Genomic DNA, 17,717 nt, shown 5'->3' with positions numbered 1-17,717 from the left:
GGTTTTGTCTGTGTGTTCTTCATAGATGCTCCTGAAAACCCTTCTCCTTTTTCCTTCCGTTATTTTTTTTGAAGTAATGAAACTAAGTGTGTGTGGGGGGGTGCGTACAAGGTCAGGGATGACTCAAAGGTGGACATGGGTCATCCGGCCCAGTGGGCCCGTGGGCGAGTTCCCTCATCTCTGAGAACGACTTGCTTTCCTCAGCTTGCCTGTCGGGCCCACCCGGGCTGCACCAATCATGCCGATCTTCTTGGGATGTTGGAACTCTGAATTTTCTTCTGTTTTCTCCTTATTCCCATTTCTCTCCCCCAACACATTCTCAGCACATCTGTGCACCTTCGTGCCAAGAGAGATTCATTGTCTCGTAGATGATGAGACTCGGGGCGCTGAGACAGAACTCAGGTGGCTTGGCCACGGTTGTTTGGAGACGGGGTCAGGGAGTGAATCTGAGCGCCGGCCCTTAGCCAGCGTACCTCGGATGTGGGCCGTTTGTCCAGAGCCTGGCCCCGGGGGTGGTGCCTGCCTATTACCAGCCGCTGCTCTTGTCATAGGCACACTGTGGTCCCCACCTGTCGGCATTCTTCCCACGAGGGCTGTGTAGGTAAAACACAGCCACCTTGCTTTCTCTCCAAGAACTGCTACAGGACTTAATCTCTGACTACTGCAGCCGCGTTGCTCCTGTCTCTGCGTTTAGTCCTTCCAGGCCACGCCTTGGAGGTGTGCTTTCCTCCTGTGGTGGATGTCTTCCAGGCTGCCTCCTGAGTCAGAGTCTTACCTCAGCGTTCCAGACGGTCTGGAATCTTCCATAGCTGGTCCTGGCCCTATGATTTCGTTCTCCCTAACTCACTCACTCAGCGGGCATTTATGGAGTGTGAAGTGTGTGCCGAGCTGCGTGCCAGAAGGTGGCGGCAGCGCTGGTGTCAGCACGGGTACAGGCCTGACCCAAGAGGAGGCTTCTGTAACGTACCCCTCCCCCCCGCCCAGTAAAGCCGGGGTGACTCCTCTGGGCCCAGGATGCGTTTCTCAGCCACCTCGTCCCTTCATCCCTTCCGTACCTGAAGGGACTCTGCAACACCACATAGCACGTGACCCCTGTGAAGGGCGTTCTGTAGCGTACCGCCCTTGAACTCTTCTTCCCGAGTATTCTTTCATTTGGGATGCTTTTGATGAAACTCATATGAATCTTTTTCTTGTATGTTTAGTTAATTACTCTGCCTGTCTTGCTCTATCATTTTTATTTTTCTGGGTTTTGTGTAAGACAGCAGGGTCCTGGATAGACTCTTTCAAAGAACTTTCCTCCCTCCTAGTGCCTTGTTGTGAAGCCCAGCCATTCTGTACGATTCCCAGGCGAGGCCTCTTTCCTGCGTCTCGGTTTCTTACCTGTAAACGGGTTAATAATGGGTCCCCCATCATTGAATCCTTCTGAGGACTCAGTTAATTCACGTCAGGTGCAGCAATTCGAGATCGCCTGGCCCATAGCTAACATTTTTGGAAGACTTACTTTAATTATAATTATATTCTCACTCCCTCATCCCCCCAATACCTTTCAATAAAGCCTTTTCCCCCCAGGTCTTTAAAAAATACCCCAAGCCACACATCGATTGCTTCTCTCTGTGCGGGCGTGCCTTCCTGCGGTGTAGACAACCTGGTGTCTCCCTCACCGCATTCCTCCAGTTTAAGCTGCAAAGTCCCTGGGTGGGGACTCCGGTTCACTGCCGAGCCTATTTTTTGGCACTACACATGCATTAATTAGAAATGTTCTTCTTCCTCGCCCCCTTGCCACCTCGCCTGCTGTTTCTAGGCTCCACCTGACAAACCCCTCCGGTCCTGGAGCCTTGGACAATGTTCGTTCCGCCTGCTCCTGAGTCTTGACCCCGGTGTGGAGACTCCGGGAGCATCTGGCCTCCAGCAGGGTTAAAAGCATTGGTTACACTTCGGTCACATCCCAGCTCTGACCGATTTTCGTTTTAGAAATTTCCAGGCCTTCAATCAACCAACAGATTTTATGTATACATACATGTTTTTCTCTTGATTTTGAAATTTCATTTGGAAATTGATAGACTCCAGAGAGGAAAGTTTCACTTATTAACACATTGGGTTTGTTACTATTCATCAAGAAGGAAGCAGACGTCATAATATTCCTTTTCTTCCCCTAACCGGATTCTGGAGCCATGACTGGTTTTATTTAATGACCTACTTTCTTCAGATACTCTCACGGTTGTGTCTGTCCGCTCCCCGCTCCCGGCCCCCGGCCCCCGGCCCCCGGGCCCACTCAGTGCTGGCAGTCTCATCTCCATTGACCTGGGAAAGGCCGGGAGAAGCTCAAGAGCAGTGAGCTGTCTTTTCCGCTTCCGTGTTCGTTGTTGCCAGTTGTCCATCCGAAGGAAAGTTCGTGAAGCTTTTTGTTCGGTTTTATTTTTTTCCTCTGAAGATTTTTCCTGAAGGCGGCGTGGGTGTTGTAGGAAGTGCAGGTTGGGTTCGTTACCCGCTTCCTTCGGCCCGAGCATCAGGGACTGGGTTTGGAGGACTGTCCGCTAAGCCAGTTTTTTGAAGGTCGCTTCTTCTGGCAGCCAAGCAGTTATGTGAAACAGATGTTGACTCTGCCCCATCTCTTTGTTTGCCTGGAGGATGCGGCCTTGCAGGAAAAGGTGCTGCTTCCCCGGGTCCTGCTCGTTATCGTGGGCTGTTGGCCGTCCAAGCTGGTTGTGTTTCCTAAGTTCTGCAGAACCCGGACGGGACAGAGTTCTTGACGGGCAGCCCCAAGGGCTGGGGGCTGTGGAGGCTGCTGCCTGCTTCCTTTCTCTTCAGTGTTCCATACCCAGGCCATGGGATGTCTGTCACCAAAATAAAGCTTTCTCCCCTCAGGATCTTTTGTTAAGACTTATTTCAAAGGGAAGACTGGCTCTTTAAGTTTCAGTGGGTGCGTTATCACAGTTCTGGGTACATTGTAATTATTCCATTACCATCTCCCCTTCTGCAAGGGCTACAGCTCTTGTAGGATTTGTCTGGTAGGTTTTCTGTTCTTGCTGGAAGACCCCCTCCACATCAAATAAATGAGATAATAATAATGCCACCGAATACCTGTGAATTTCATGTACTCATTGTCTCTACAAAAAGGCAGAAGAGGAACCCAGACAATGCAGACCCATAAATGGGTGGCGTAGTGGAAAAAGGAACAGCATGGGCAGACGGGTTTGAAGAGGTCATCACGGACCCATCAAGGGGACAGGTGGACCACTTGCTGGTGTGGAGAGAGCTACTTGCCATGTGGAACTAGTTTAGACATCTCCACACGTGGTTTTCTGTGGGAGGGGTGGCAAAGGAACATGACGTCACCGATCGGGGTGCAGGTAAGGCAGGCGGGTCCACCGGACGCCTTGTGGCCACCCTGCAAACAGCTGCCCCTGCGGACACGCACCGTCTGCCTCAGCTGCACACTGACGAGCAAGCATGAAACGCGCAGCCTCCAGACACTCGTGCTCTCTGCATTTGAACTTCTTGTTGTTTTCTTATCTATAAAATGAAAGTTTTCATAGGTCATCGCCATTCATTTCCCAAGGGGTTGGGTTGGAGAAGAAAAGTGGAATTGCCTAAAGCTCCTCAACAGAGATGCTTTAAGAGTAGACAGTGGGATTTTCACTAATTCAACCCTCAGAGCTATGGACAGAGTGTGATGTGGGCTCTGGGGTGATCGGAACTTCCTGATGGAGCGTTGTTTCCTTATCAGGGATGAAAAGCAGGCCTCTTGGTATGGGGAGCAGCCTGTTAACTCCTGGCTCACTGAGCTGTGTACTTTCTCACCCGGCTCAGGCTGCACTGGGGGAAATGATACTGGGACAGAGCCAAGTACTTGGACGTGAGTTGAAAGGCCATGGCTATCTAAATTGGTTGAACGGGATCCCAGGGTGGCGGTGTTCAAGCGTTTTTACACTTGCTAAGGGGAACCGGAGCCAAGCACTCAGCAGAGCCCAACAAATGGATCTGGGGCCCTGAAGGCTGTTACTGGCTGACGTAGACCTGACCTTAATTTCTGCTTTCTTCTGGAGAAGTGCCCTGGGACATTTTTTAAATCTGTCTTCCTGGTCATTGTTTAGTGTAGCACTTAATAATTGCTTCTTCTGGACCTATGTATCTATATAGAACATTCTAGAAACTCGTTTCCTGGGCCCTGGGCTCCCCCTTGGCCAAAGGGGCCCCCTGTGCCTGTGAGGTTGCCGCCTTGCCACTGGCTCCTTTTTCAGGGCCATCAGGACACTTCACTTCTTCCAACTCTACCGAACTGCCTCCCTGGCCCCGTGTGCCAGGCCCTAGCTGACGACTTCTCCCTGACGAGGGGACCGCTTCTCTGTTTCTCCCAGTGTGCAGCCGCCCTAGCAGCTCATTTTTGTCGTGTGCCTGCTTTCAGCGTGTTGCGACCACAGCTTCGGAAGGCAGGAGAGCAGCACTTCTCGCTGACAGAACAGGCCCCGGGACGCCGCATCTCCGAGGCTGGTGTCTCCCATGGCAGCCGGGCTCGCTGACAGTGCTCTCCTGTTGGGCTTAACGCCACCCATTCGATTTGCGCCTGCAGGCTCAGTACCCCCATTGCTGCGTCCCCTAGGAACTAGAGAGCACCCGTCTCTGACAAACGTGCAGCATTCTGATGCGCAGTCATCTCTATTCTCCTTTCGCCCTGGCTTCCTCACTTATTTTTATTTTCCGTGGAGCCAACACGTTGAGAGATCTCAGAGCTTTCTTCGTGTGTGAGCAGGACGCGTCAGGCCCCACAGACCTGACGTGGCCAGTGCCACCTGGACGGGGCTGCGGCCATGCCGCTGGCTCCAAGACGCGTTCCAGGCTGGTGCGGGGAGCACCATGATGGGGTGCAGTGCCAGATGCAGGAGTGTCACGCAGAAAGGACAGAGGAGGTGTCCCTGAGGGAAAGGAGCAGATGGGACAGTAGTCAGGGAGGTGATGGCGGGCTTGGCCCAGTCTTGTCCCATCTGGAAACCAAGCCCGCACCTCCGTGATTTTTGTCTCACCTGTGCCTTGTCCTCTGTGACCTCTCCTCTGACCTTTCCATGTGATCCGACTTGCACCTGTTCTCAATCCTGTGAGGGTATTTACCGCACCTGTCTATAAACTTATGAAGAGTTGAAAAACACACCGTAATTGTCAGCGTTCATGGTACTGAAGAATAAAATACAGCGGCAGTTCTACGATGCAGGGGAATTTGCTCAGTGATGTCCCCAAGATACTGGAGTGATGCTAGAGCCTCAGAAGGAAGGTGTTGTGTTGACTTCATTTCAGTGAATGTTTAACGCATCCTCACTACACGCCAGGTCCCGAGGGTCCAGGCCCTGCCCTGACACGCGTGCGCACGCACACACACACACACTCACCCATGCACGTGTGCACACACCACACACAAACATGCACTCACACACGTGTACGCACATGCACATGCCCCCACACATATGCACACCCCCACACATGAACACACTTGTGCACTCACACCCATGCATGCACACAGGCACACCATCACACACACGCGGACACACACCTCTGAGCCCATTTCTATTTTTTTAAACATTGTATTGATTAAGCTATTTCAGTTGTCCCATTTTTTTCTCCCCTTTATTCCCCTCCACCCTGCACACCCCCTCCCACCATCATTCTCCCCCCTTAGTTTACATCCATGGGTCGTACATATAAGTTCTTTGGTTTTTCCATTTCCCATACTATTAACCTCTCCCTGTCTATTTTCTACCTACCATTTATGCTACTTATTCCCTATACCTTTTCCCCCATTCTCCCCTCTTACCCTCCCCTTTATAACCTGGCATGTGATCTCCATTTCTGTGGTTCTGTTCCTGTTCTAGTTGTTTGCTCAGTTTTTGTTTTTGTTTTTTTAGGTTCAGTTCTTGATAGTTGTAAGTTTGTTGTCATTTTATTGTTCATATTTTTGATCTTCTTTTTTTGTTAGATAAGTCCCTTCAACATTTCATATAATAAGGGCTTGGTGATGATGAACTCTTTCAACTTGGCCTTATCTGGGAAGCTCTTTATCTGCCCTTCCATTCTAAATGATAGCTTTGCTAGATGGAGTAATCTTGGATGTAGGTCTTTGCCTTTCATGACTTCAAATACTTCTTTCCAGCCCCTTCTTGCCTACAAGGTTTCTTTTGAGAAATCAGCAGACAGTTTATGGGAACTCCTTTGTAGGTAACTATCCCCTATTCTCTTGCTGCTTTTAAGATCCTCTCCTTATCTTTCATCTTGGGTAGTGTAATTATGATGTGCCTTGGTGCGTGCTTCCTTGGGTCCATCTTGTTTGGGACTCTCTGAGCTTCCTGGACTTCTTGGAAGTCTATTTCCTTTGCCAGATTGGGGAAGTTCTCCTTCATTATGTTTTCAAATAAGTTTTCAATTTCTTGCTCTTCCTCTTCTCCTTCTGGCACCCCTATGATTCAGATGTTGGAACATTTAAAGGTGTCCTGGAGGTTCCTAAGCCTCTCCTCATTTTTATGAATTCTTGTTTCTTCATTCTGTTCTGGTTGCATGTTTATTTCTTCTTTCTGGTCCAAATTGTTGATTTGAGTCCCAGTTTCCTTCCCTTCACTGTTGGTTCCCTGTACATTTTCCTTCACTTTTTATAGTCTTCCCTTTTCCTATATTTTGTGATCATACTCAACCAATTCTGTGAGCATCCTGATTACCAGTGTTGTGAACTCTGCATCTGATAGGTTGACTATCTCTTCATTGCTTGGTTGTGTTTTTTCTGGAGCTTTGATCTGTTCTTTCATTAGGGCCATATTTCTTTGTCTTGGCACACATGTTATATAGTAAGGGGTGGAGCCTTAGGTGTTCACCAGTGCAGGGCAACACATCACTGCGCTGTGATGCTGTGTGTGGGGGAGGGTCCAAGAGGGAACAGTGCCGCTTGCTCCGCTCTCCCCGGCTTTCAGTCACTTCCCCTGCTACCCACAAGCAGAGTGGGCCCTTCTGGTGCTAATTCCCGGGTGGGTGGGTGTGTGTACATTCTAGGACCCCGTGGGTCTCTCCCACAAACTCTCCTGTGAGTCTGGGAGTTTCTCCTGCTGGCGCCTCAACCCCCACAGGTGTTTTCAGTCAGAGGTTTGAGGCTTTATTTCCCTGTGCTGGAGCCCTGGGTTGTGGGTCTGTCTTGCTCCCCAGTTGTTCCTCCCGGTTTCTGCACATGAATGTGGGGCCGCCCGGTCCGCCAGCCGCCGCCTTGCCCCGAGCCCTCTCCTCCCAGCTGCCCATCTCTGCCCCTCCCACCGGTCTGGGTGAGTGTTTCTTCTTTATCTTCTTGGTTGTCGGACTTCCATACAGTTCAGTTTTCTGGCAGTTCTGGTTATTTTTTGTTTTTAAATTTGTTGTTCTCCTTTTTTTGGTTGTGCAAGGAGGTAAAGTGTGTCTGCCTACACCTCCATCTCAGCCAGAAGTCTGAGCCCATTTCTTTGGCTATTTTGATCGGAGGATGATGTTGTCTGTAAGGATTATGAATGTTCTAGAAGAAATTAAACAGCTTTACTAGATTCTTGTAATTGGAATGGCAGCTCGGCAACTGGAGAGGTAATATTGTATTTTGCTGTGTATAATGCACACTTTTTTGCCCCATTTTTTGAGGGACAAATAAGGGTGTGAATTTTACATGGGAATTAGCACTAAAATGTGGGCGTCCGTTATACAAGGGAGCACATTATATGGCAAAATACGGTAGGTTTGCAGCTAGTCATCACTTACCAGAATGGGTTGATTCTCAGACATTTCCTTGAGCTGAACAAAAAATAACCGGTTAGATTTGTTTTGAGGCATCATAATTTATGGGTTTTAATTTCTTAAGGTTCAAAGTATTGTTGAAAGCTATACTGAAGACCCTTGGTCATTTTAGTCTTGAAATTCACTGCTATTAAAGGCATCATTGTGAGATGTGATAATGTGAAGAATTTATCCTATAAAGTTAATTATCACTTTTAATCCAAGTATGTGAATCACTTATGATTGAAAATTGAAAACTGATTTTTAAAACATGTTTATTTTCTCTCCCTTGCCAAAATCTCATAAAATAAAAAAATCAAAGCAAACAATAAATTAAATCTGTTACAAAGATAGATTTCAATCTATAATAATGGAAAGCAAGACAAAGCTTCAAGTACAGGCAATGGAAACATGAAATAGAAGGGGAATTCATCAGGATTACTAATCAGGTCGCTTATCAAAGTGATTAATTGGGGCTTTGCATTGGAGCTCTGCCTTTATTTTTCTTCTCTCCTGGTGTTAAGTAGTGGATAGCAGCTGTGTTTACCCACAAACCGAACCTCTGAGTGTGGGCGCTAGGCTCAGAGAGGTGGGCAGTGTGCCCCAGTGAGGTACCGACTGCCAGGTGGGTTAGAAACCGACCCCCCCCCAGCAAACAAGTCCCTTGTCTGTCCCTATTAATTACTGGAAACAGGTGGCTGTAAACAAAAGAGCAGCAAATGGAGATTCTCCAACAAGACATAAGCATATAATCACAGCATGCAGTGCAATGCAAGGAAAATTGTCCAATCAGAAGTCAGGAGGAAAAATAGTCAAAAACCTGGAGGTAATAGGGTGATCAGCAGAAGACACCCAGGGAGATGTGGGAAGGCTGTTATTCATGAAAAATGATCTGACACAGAACTTAGGAAATGAAGACTTGACTTTGACGTTTTAAATGAAAGTATCAGTTGACACAACTCAGATGTAAGTTAGTGAGTTGGAGGGCTGAGCTAGTAAAGTTCCTCAGAATGCCTTGCAAAAGGAATATTTGGGAGTATGAGAAAAAACCTAAGAGGCAGGAAAGAGTTGTACAAATTCCAGCATCCCTCAGAGACGAGCTCTAAAAGGAGGGGAAAAAGAAACCAGGGAGAATGAAATAATCAAAGAAATAATAGAAAGAGCACCTCAAATAGGACCAAAGAATGTTCAGATTTAATGAGCCCTCCAAGTGCCACGGAGGGACACTACCTAGACACCGTGTGACAGAAGCATCAACCGCAGTCAGAGAGACCACCCAGTGCACAGCACTGTTTCCAGTTTCAGCGCGCAAGCCGGCGGAGTCGCGTAAGAGAGGGAACCACGGAAGTGTATCCTCTTCTGATTTACAGTGTGGATTGTAGTTAACAAATGAAAGTTTAAAGCTTGAATTATATCTTTAGATATCAAGGTTAAACACTACAACCATAATGTAGGATGATACACACGTACATTTTTTTAAAACTGTCTGAAAGGCTTATTCAATTAACATAGTATTCAGTTACTGTAATAAATCTTCTTAGAGAATCAAGACTTGCTTGAGATCAAATACAATGTTTGCTTTTTTGTATCGTGTGAATTTTTTATGAGAACTTTTTTAAAAGAGATTTTTAAGAAAGAATGCGCTGTAAGGATACAAAGCAAAGAATATTTGATACAGTCAGCAAAATGCAAGAATGCAAAAGCAGAGCAAAGCAAAGTAACCAACAAAAAATTATAAATAGGTAACATCTATGTGTACATAAATAATCATAATAAGTGTAAATAGATTAAATTCTCCTTTTATAATATGAGTGGCATTAAAAACAATTATAGTCAGCTATACCTGGAGATAAGAGACACTTACACAATGAAAAGATGCAGTCAAGTAAAAGCAAAGGGCTGGAAAGGAAACCCTAAGGACAGGTCATTAGAAGGAGAGCACGTGGAGCAGTGCAGGGAGGGCAAAGGCAGGCTTACGATTGTTCGTCTGGAAACTAGCACAGTGACTGATAAGCACTCCAAGAATAAGCCCTCTTTCACATACTCACCACTCCAGATCTCCTTTTGCTCCACCCTGTGTTAATATTAGATGAAATGAACTTCAAAGCAAAGAATATTAACTAGAAGAAAAGATTGCATATTGATATATGAACATAACTGAGTAGTCCTGAACTTTTACATATTTAACTGCATAATTCTGACCTATGTAAAGCAAAAACAAAAAAAAATGTAAGAAAATATCAACAAATCCATAATCAGTAGAAAATTTAGCCATATTTTTTTGGAAGACAACAGATCAAATAAATAAAAATATAAAAGGCTTAAATAGCCAATTAACAAATGTCTTTTTGAACTACACATGAAATTTTTACACACATGACCCATGTATAATGTGTTTTCTTATTAAAATGCAATAAAATTAGAAATTAGTAGCAAATAGACAAAAATAATGATGCATGAAACAAGATTTAAAAGTACTCTAACCATATACAATGCACAAAAGTTAAATCAAAATAGATCCTAGACCTAAATATAAAACCTAAAAGTAAAACGTTAGAGAAGCAAACACAGGTGAGCATTTTTGTGACCTTGGGTTAGGCAGAGATTTCTTGAATAGAAGCATGATTCCTCAAGAGGAAATTGGTAGGTTGGATTTTGTAACGCTTAAATCGTGTGAACTTTGAAAGCTGCTGTTGGACAATGAAAAGGCAAGCCTGAGGCAAGGCAGGCATTGCCTGCGATAAAGTATTCATATCTGGATATGTAAAGAGCAGATGGAAAAGAAACAACTCTTAAAACCAGGCAAAAAATTGAACAGGTTCATCATCAAAGAAAATACGAAGAAGGTAAATAAGCTGATGCAAAGCTGCTGAACATCATTAGTAATTAAGGAAAGAGAAATTAAAATCACCACCCACACATTAAAATGTTTAAAGTGAAAAGCTTGAATATAGCAAGTGTTGACAAGGCTGTAGAGGACCTGGCGCTCTTGTGTAGGACAGGAAAAATGGCAAATGATACAACCATTTTGGAAAACAATTTGGCAGTCTCTTCAGGGAAATGCAAACCAACCTTATAATTAAGCCATTCCACTCTTAGGAGAAATGCAAACTTAGTTTTACACAAAATCCTGAACACAGATATTCATAGTAACTTTATTTGCAATGGAACAAAACTCGACAGAGCCCAGATGTCATGAGCCAGTGAGCAGATAAACAAGTTGTGGTATAGCCGCACAGTGAAAGAGTATGCAGCGATAAAAAAGAAGGGACTTCGGTCATGACGCACCATGGGTGGGTCTCCAAATCATCATGCCCAGTGGAAGAAGCCAGCCAAAACGGAGCACCTAAGATAATATTCCTACACTGAGGTAACTTTAGTATATCCCTTTTATAGACACTTCTAGAAAAATACAAACTGACAGTGACAGAATTTCAGCAACTGCCTGAGGGGTAGGCCAGGGACAATGCAAAGGGAGGGGTGGGTGGGAGGGCTTAAAGGGTCACAGGAAATTGGGGGGTGGTGATGGATATACTTATTATATTGACTGTGGTTTTACAGATGCACGTGTGTCGAAACTTAAATTGAATACATAAATATGTGCAGTTTGTTATGTATCAGTTATATCACGATAAAACTATTAAAATATTCTATCCACTTAGAAATTAAAAGATACTCTCTCGGTCACCCCAGGGAGAGCATTACTGAAAGTATGTTTCATAGAGCACTTACGGCCTTTTCTTGGCTTGCCCTCCGGTAAGGAGTTATTTTAAACAGGCTAAGTCAATGCACGTGGCTAGAAAAGAAGTCGTGACTGGGGAAAGACTCAGAAAAAAATATCAATTTCTGGATCATTATATATTGACAAATTATTAAGATTAAATATGTAAGCACTTGAAACTCTAAGATCAAGATGTTATCAAATCCATCAATTTCATGTGTAGATTTAAAAATTCTCAGCCCTAATAAAAGCAGACAGATTGATCTGTCTGGGTACAGCAGCACTCAATTAATCGAAGAAATACCTGTGACACCTTCATTACACGCAGCAGGAGAGACTTCTCGGAAGAAACCAGTTATTGTTCACTCTGGAGAGGTGCTCGGAACCGCAGGGCCCCGTACTCTCTTCCCACCCCTGCTGTCGTTCCTAGGGCTAGTGTGCGCGCCTGGCAGGACACAGGTCTCAGAGAGAGCAGGGGGAGAAGGGGGAGAGACAGCAAAGACCACACCGCGGTGGGAAACATATTTAGAAACATCTGCTTCTAAACCACACCAGAAAAATTATTAGAATTTTAATAATCCATCCTCTGTGCCTGTAGAATACCTGTTTTTGTTCTTCAGGAATCTTTACAGCTTCAGATTACCTTCTTGGGTTGATCGGATGCTCTCTGGGTTGCAGCTGTGGTGGACGCTTTCCAAGCAGACCTTATTTGGGCGTTGGAAGTATTATGTTTTTCATTTGCGTTTTTCCTTGTTTCCTTGCGTGAGGCTCGCGGACGTGTGTGGTTGCAATGGATAGGCGTCTGTTTGCGTGTGGTGGCCTTCCCTGCGATGTGCTCCGAGAGCAGAGTGCAGCGCACACACTTGCCGTCAGGGATGCCTGCCGCGGGGCTGCCGCGTTCCTTCGGTTGCAGCGCTGGTGTATTTTAAATTTGGGGTGCACAAACACACCGCCTCTTTATCTCAGAGCCAGCGTTGGTGACACTGCCGGAGCTGGTAATGGGACTGCGGTCTCAGCACAGAGTCCACACTCCAGGCAGGGCTCGAAGGCAGAGCGCTAACCTTTCTTGTTTCAGTTTTCCTTCTCTTCCTTCCAAAAGTGTCTAAGAAGATTTAGGTATCGATGACTTCTTCCCCTGACGAACTAGGTTGGATCTCAGGGGATACAGATAGACCTAGATAAACCGGGAGGTTAAAGATGCAGGGGCAGCTTTTGGGAGCTTAGTTTTCAGGTTATGTGACTTCCATGTAGACAATAATCAGATAAACTCGTTTATTTGTTAAAATGGGGGCTGTCTTTGATGTGGTTACTATTTTATGTCAACAGCATCGGGCAAAAGCCAGTTCACAGTTCTGAATACATGAAACCCGGTTTATTCTTGTGGCATTCTTTGTTATTGTAGCACTTTCCATGTGAAAACTGTAAACCTATTTTTGCTCCACCCCGGAGTTGTCTCTTTTTGCTAATACTTAGGAAGTTGTGGGGCCATCATATCTCCTTAAGCAGATGAAAATCTATGAAGTGTTAATGTGTTAAGATGCAAAATGATTGTACCTTAAATCTAGAGCCTAGAAAAGCAGCTGCCATTTCTAGGTGCGTCTCTGAACAGGCTTAGCACGAAATTTCCCAGTCCCTTTAGGTTCGGCGTGTGTTTATAAAAGCTGCAGCGGCTCAGGCTGTGCAGCACGCAGGGCGTTGGACTCGCGTCGTCTTAGTTCTGCGGGAGATCGGCAGCCAGCAGCCGAGGACGTTTCGGGAGGGAACCGTAAGTTCCTCCCCGTCCTCTGAAACTGGTAAATGGACATATGTTTTCTTAAGGCTCCCCCAAAGCTTATTTTTCCCTTCTGAGTTTCTGTGTGTTATTGTCATGAAGTTTAGTTTAACTCTTGCCACAGACATGGGCGAGGACTCAAAAACAAAAGTCAAATTAATTGCCCGAGGGGAATTTTGACGCAGGTGTAGCGGGCATCGTATTGCGGGTGACAGAGAGCAACACCAAACCCATTTTTTTTAGGCAAAGTGACTCTAAACTTCCTTCAATGTTCCTTTTTTTTTTTTTTTTTAATTTCTTCAAATCCTCGAAAGGCCCCTGCATCCACACACCCAGGTTTCTTCCTAAAGTGAAGAAATAACAATTCAGGACAAAATAAATGAGCAAAACAAACACTTCAGACGAAGGCCAGACACCCAGCTTCACACTCTTGTTTTTAAAAAATTTCACCACCGTCAGCCTCTGCCTCGGCTCATGTTCCTTAAAGCCACTCGGCCCCCTTCTCTGTTGAAGGTCAGGCGCCTCTCAGTCCCGTGTATCTGAGGCCAGCGTGGTGCTTCGGTGCTGGGAGTCCTGGGCCGTCGGCTTCCTCTGGGGCTTTTAGGTATTCAGTATCTTTTCTTAAATCTTTTGTTTTAGGCATCACACATCCGCATACAGGAGGTCCCGCCACTTCTAGCACTAAAACAGCTTACGCTTCCCGCTCTGTCTATCCCCCCCACCCCAGCCCCAAGGCCTGGTCTCTCCTTCAGTCTCTGAGTTTTGCTTCTCTTCCAGTCTGTGGGGGGAAAAGGGGAAAGGACAAAAACAGTATCAAGGAACAATCGCTATGTCACTGTCCCTTGACTTCTCATTCTAATCTGAAAGAGGTTGGAATACAGTTGTTTGGGGTTCTGTTTCAGCTAGATCTGCCTTCTCTTAACTGATTTGCCCACTTTGAGTCGAAGGGTGTTTTTTTTTCTTCAATTTGCACGAGGGAGTAAGGGTGTGAACTGAGCCAGTCTTCTGAAGTTTATCTGCCACAGCTTTTGTCAGAGACTAACGGACACCCTCCTCCCCAGAAACCTCTAGACCCGAGCGAACAAAATGAGGCCTTCTGTAAACAAAGTCACATATTGCGGTGGCTCCCTCCACATGGCCTCACGCGGGAAGCACCGTGGCCGCCCTATGGAAAGGGCCTGGTCGTGGTTCACCACAGCCGACGATGCCAATGCCCGTGCAGCACCCTGCAGACAAGAAATCTGTGTGGCCCTGGTGCGGGGGTTTAGGGTGATGGGATTCTGCCCCTGCCATGACCGCTCACGAGCACCATCACCCACGGCCCCGTGCTTCTGCAGGCGTCCGTGGGGGCCTCTCGCCTGTCCTTCCCTTTGTCACTGAGACCTGGCTGGTTTGAGAAGTGTGTAGGTGTGCTCCCGTAAGACAACCTTCCTGTAAAAAGAACAGACGTGCACATTCCCGGGTCTTACTAAATCGGTCGTGGTGTTATGAAAGCATGGGTTTTATTAAAGGGTTCACTTTAGATTTCCTTTAAGTATTGACGTCCTCATGCATTTTAAGTTATTTGATTGATCTAAGTATTTTCCAGACCATTTCTAAGGCCTGGGCTGATTCAAAAACTCTTTTTTGTAAATCTTAGCGCATTGTTCTGCCTGCTGGCTCACCCTACTTTTCTTTGGAAAGCATCCTCTCCTCCAAGGGTGGTGGGCTCCTTTCCTGGGTTTTAGAAACCCCGGGAATTCACCATGGGCCTCTTGTCTTATGCAACTTTAACTTCAGGGAAATTACTTGGGGTAAAGGGTTTGTTGGCTGCTGCAAAATTAAAATCTGCTATAGTACTTCCTGTGTCGCCTGGGACGCATCGTCGCTGTGGAGCGGAAGGGAGAGCAAAGGAAGAGCCACTGTGGCAGATGCTGGTCCGCAGGAGCGCAGACGCCCGAAGTGAAGCTCGTGCTCATGCTTGGCTCTGCTCAGGTCGTTTCTCCATGATGTACGTCCCCAGTCTTGTCCGGGTTTATTAGCTGGAGAAGGGATTGTTCACCTGGATTGCAGGCATGGCAATTAACATTTCTGGTTTTACTAGTATAGCTTTTCGGTGTTTTATCTCTTTCTTAGGGCTCCTCTCTCGCATCAGCTAGGGCTTGGGTGCCACTGGGGGTGGTCAGCAGAGAGCTGGGAGCAGTGGTGGCTTGCCGGAATATTGCTGGGAGCGTGAAGCCCTGCGGCAGGAAGGAGGGACTTGGAGGAGCGTACCCTTGCCTAGAAACTTGTCCTGGGAGTTCCGTGGGGCAGGTCACCAGAGGAGGACGCCAGCTAAGGGACAGCCCTGCGAGTCACCTGGCACCGCCCTTGTCCTCTGTGGCGGGGAGGGGGAGATGCTGGTGCCCTGTTTGAATGTCACTGTGGTTTGCTGATCAGGGGAGCCCGGAGCCACCAAAGTCCTCCACTGCAGTTCTAAATCCAGTTTGAAAACAACAGAACATTTCAGTGTCTGTAGCTGGCAGGGAAATGTGTGGTGCTGTGTCACTGGCAGGCAGGAGAGCGGCAACTGAAGAAGAGGCGATCCGTGGGCCAGCTCTGGACGTGCACCAAACTGAGCTGAGGGAGACCCGGGCAGATCCCCCGTCTGGCGTCGCAGTCGGGTCAGAGGGGACGGGGCCCTGGCACGGCTGTGGATTTGCATGCCGGGAGGGATATAAACAGCAAAACCCTCAGCCCTGTGGCTATAAAAAGAAGTATTTTTTATGATGTACTGTTGTTTAAGAGCAAGCTGTGAGTTGTGTTTAAGATTTATCCCCATGCAGTTCAAAAACCAGAGTTCTGCCTGGGTGCTTAAGCTCTTTCAGATGTTTCTATTGTGCAACATTTTCTCCAGATTCTCCTTTTAATGTATGGGTTTTTTCCCCTCACAATCTGTTAAAAGATCAGTGTGTGTGAATCTTGATGCTGCGGTGCTGTTTCGTGGGTTCCATTTGGATGCGAGCTGTTGCAGCTGGAAGGAGGCGTAGGATCCATGGCTGAGACTTGTCACCAAAACGGGTGACGTTTTACATCTCCTCAAGATGCATCGAGAAGTGGGCAAGCTCCAGGCTGCAGCCACATTTTACTCCATTCACTTTGGAACTCTGCTTGCGATTTGAATTCATCTTAAACATGTAGATGTGTACCCCTGGTCAGGCAACTGGATAGCAAAGGTATTTGAAGGATGGTTTGAAAAAATTGCCTATTAAATACATGCTGCCCTTTAGTTGATTAGCCAATTTTTTTTTCTTTTTTTTTGGCTGGGAAAATTGTTCTAAATGAGTCCATGAGACTGGGATTCTGTGTAAAAAGGAGGGAGGGTGTGGTAACAGAGTTTAGAAATCCGTTGTTCTTGATTGGCTCTGTATTTTCCTACACTCTCACGGTGTGTGGCCCCTGGTCTCCCCGACCTGCTGGTGCGGTGAAAGTGACGACCCACACAGACCAGACTGGGAGGCACCTGCAGCCGCAGGCAGCACCACCGCCCGGGCCGTGGGGCGTGTGCCGTGGTGGTCCGAGCATCCTCGCACCAGAGGTGTCAGAAAAGACGTAGCAGCCTCCCTCCTCTGTGCCTCCCACGAGGGCATGGGGGCCTGTCCCCGGCCATCTGCCATCTGCCGTCTGAAACAACACAGCACCACACACCTGAAAGCAGATGTTACTTAGTCCGACGTGCTACACCGGAGTGGAACTCGCCCTTTTCAAATCCCTGAGAGGTGGCTTCACAACCTCGATTGAGCCCTTCCTCGGCAAGGCTGTCGGCGGCTCAGAAAGCATGTTTGTATAGTTGAGGAGTTCTAATTATTGCAATTCATCGTGATTGACCGAAATCAAACTTTTCGCTTCTTTGCTCAAATGGATGCAGTTCAGCTGGGTGGGGCCACACCCACCCAATGGTGGGTCTTCCCTAGACTGTGACTCAGAGAGGAGACACTGCCGCCACAGACTCTGAGCCATCATTTCCCAAGCTGGATGCTTTCATCACTCCCCTCCTTCCCAGAGCGCGGGGTCTCCAGGTTGATCGCCATTCTGTTGCTGCCTTCTGGACACGTGTTAAGTGGGTGCGTTTCCTTTTGAGACGTGTGTCCGGAGGTGTGACGCTCAGTGTGGTCTGACCGGCCCGAGTCTCACTGTCTTCTCGGGCACGACACCTCTCTTCAAGCCCGCAGCCCGAGCCACAGCGCCCTTGGCCCGCGCCGATCTGCTTTGGAAACACCCCGGTGTTCTAGGGCAGGGCCCTTCTGTTCTCTTCCCCCATGGCTGATGGTTTTTTGTTCCACGTTCCAGACATTACTGTAGTAAATGCTGTCCCGTGAGTGCAGGCTCGTTGTTTCAGCTTGTCAAGAATTTTTCGACTTTTTCTTTATTGTCATCCAACAGATCAGCAATTTCTTTCATCTTTGTGCCATCCGTACATCTTGAAATGATCCTTCAAAGGTT

The 17,717-nt window shown here is 47.0% G+C and overlaps 1 protein-coding gene and 1 non-coding gene across 2 annotated transcripts in view; both read left to right on the top strand.

Annotated features, from left to right (window-relative positions):
• The window catches only part of ARL15 (ARF like GTPase 15), a 327,323-nt gene that overhangs the window by 124,283 nt on the left and 185,323 nt on the right, over positions 1–17,717 (top strand). The gene's annotated exons all lie outside the window — the stretch shown is intronic.
• LOC112315306 (U7 small nuclear RNA) lies at positions 2,979–3,039 on the top strand. The gene has a single exon (XR_002975882.2). It is a non-coding gene; the product is annotated as a U7 small nuclear RNA (small nuclear RNA).

The sequence above is a fragment of the Desmodus rotundus genome, chromosome 1 (assembly GCF_022682495.2).
Source record: "Desmodus rotundus isolate HL8 chromosome 1, HLdesRot8A.1, whole genome shotgun sequence".
Classification (NCBI taxonomy): Eukaryota; Metazoa; Chordata; class Mammalia; order Chiroptera; family Phyllostomidae; genus Desmodus; species Desmodus rotundus.
The sequence above is the reverse complement of the archived record's forward strand: the minus strand, read 5'-3'. Positions and strand labels throughout refer to the sequence as shown.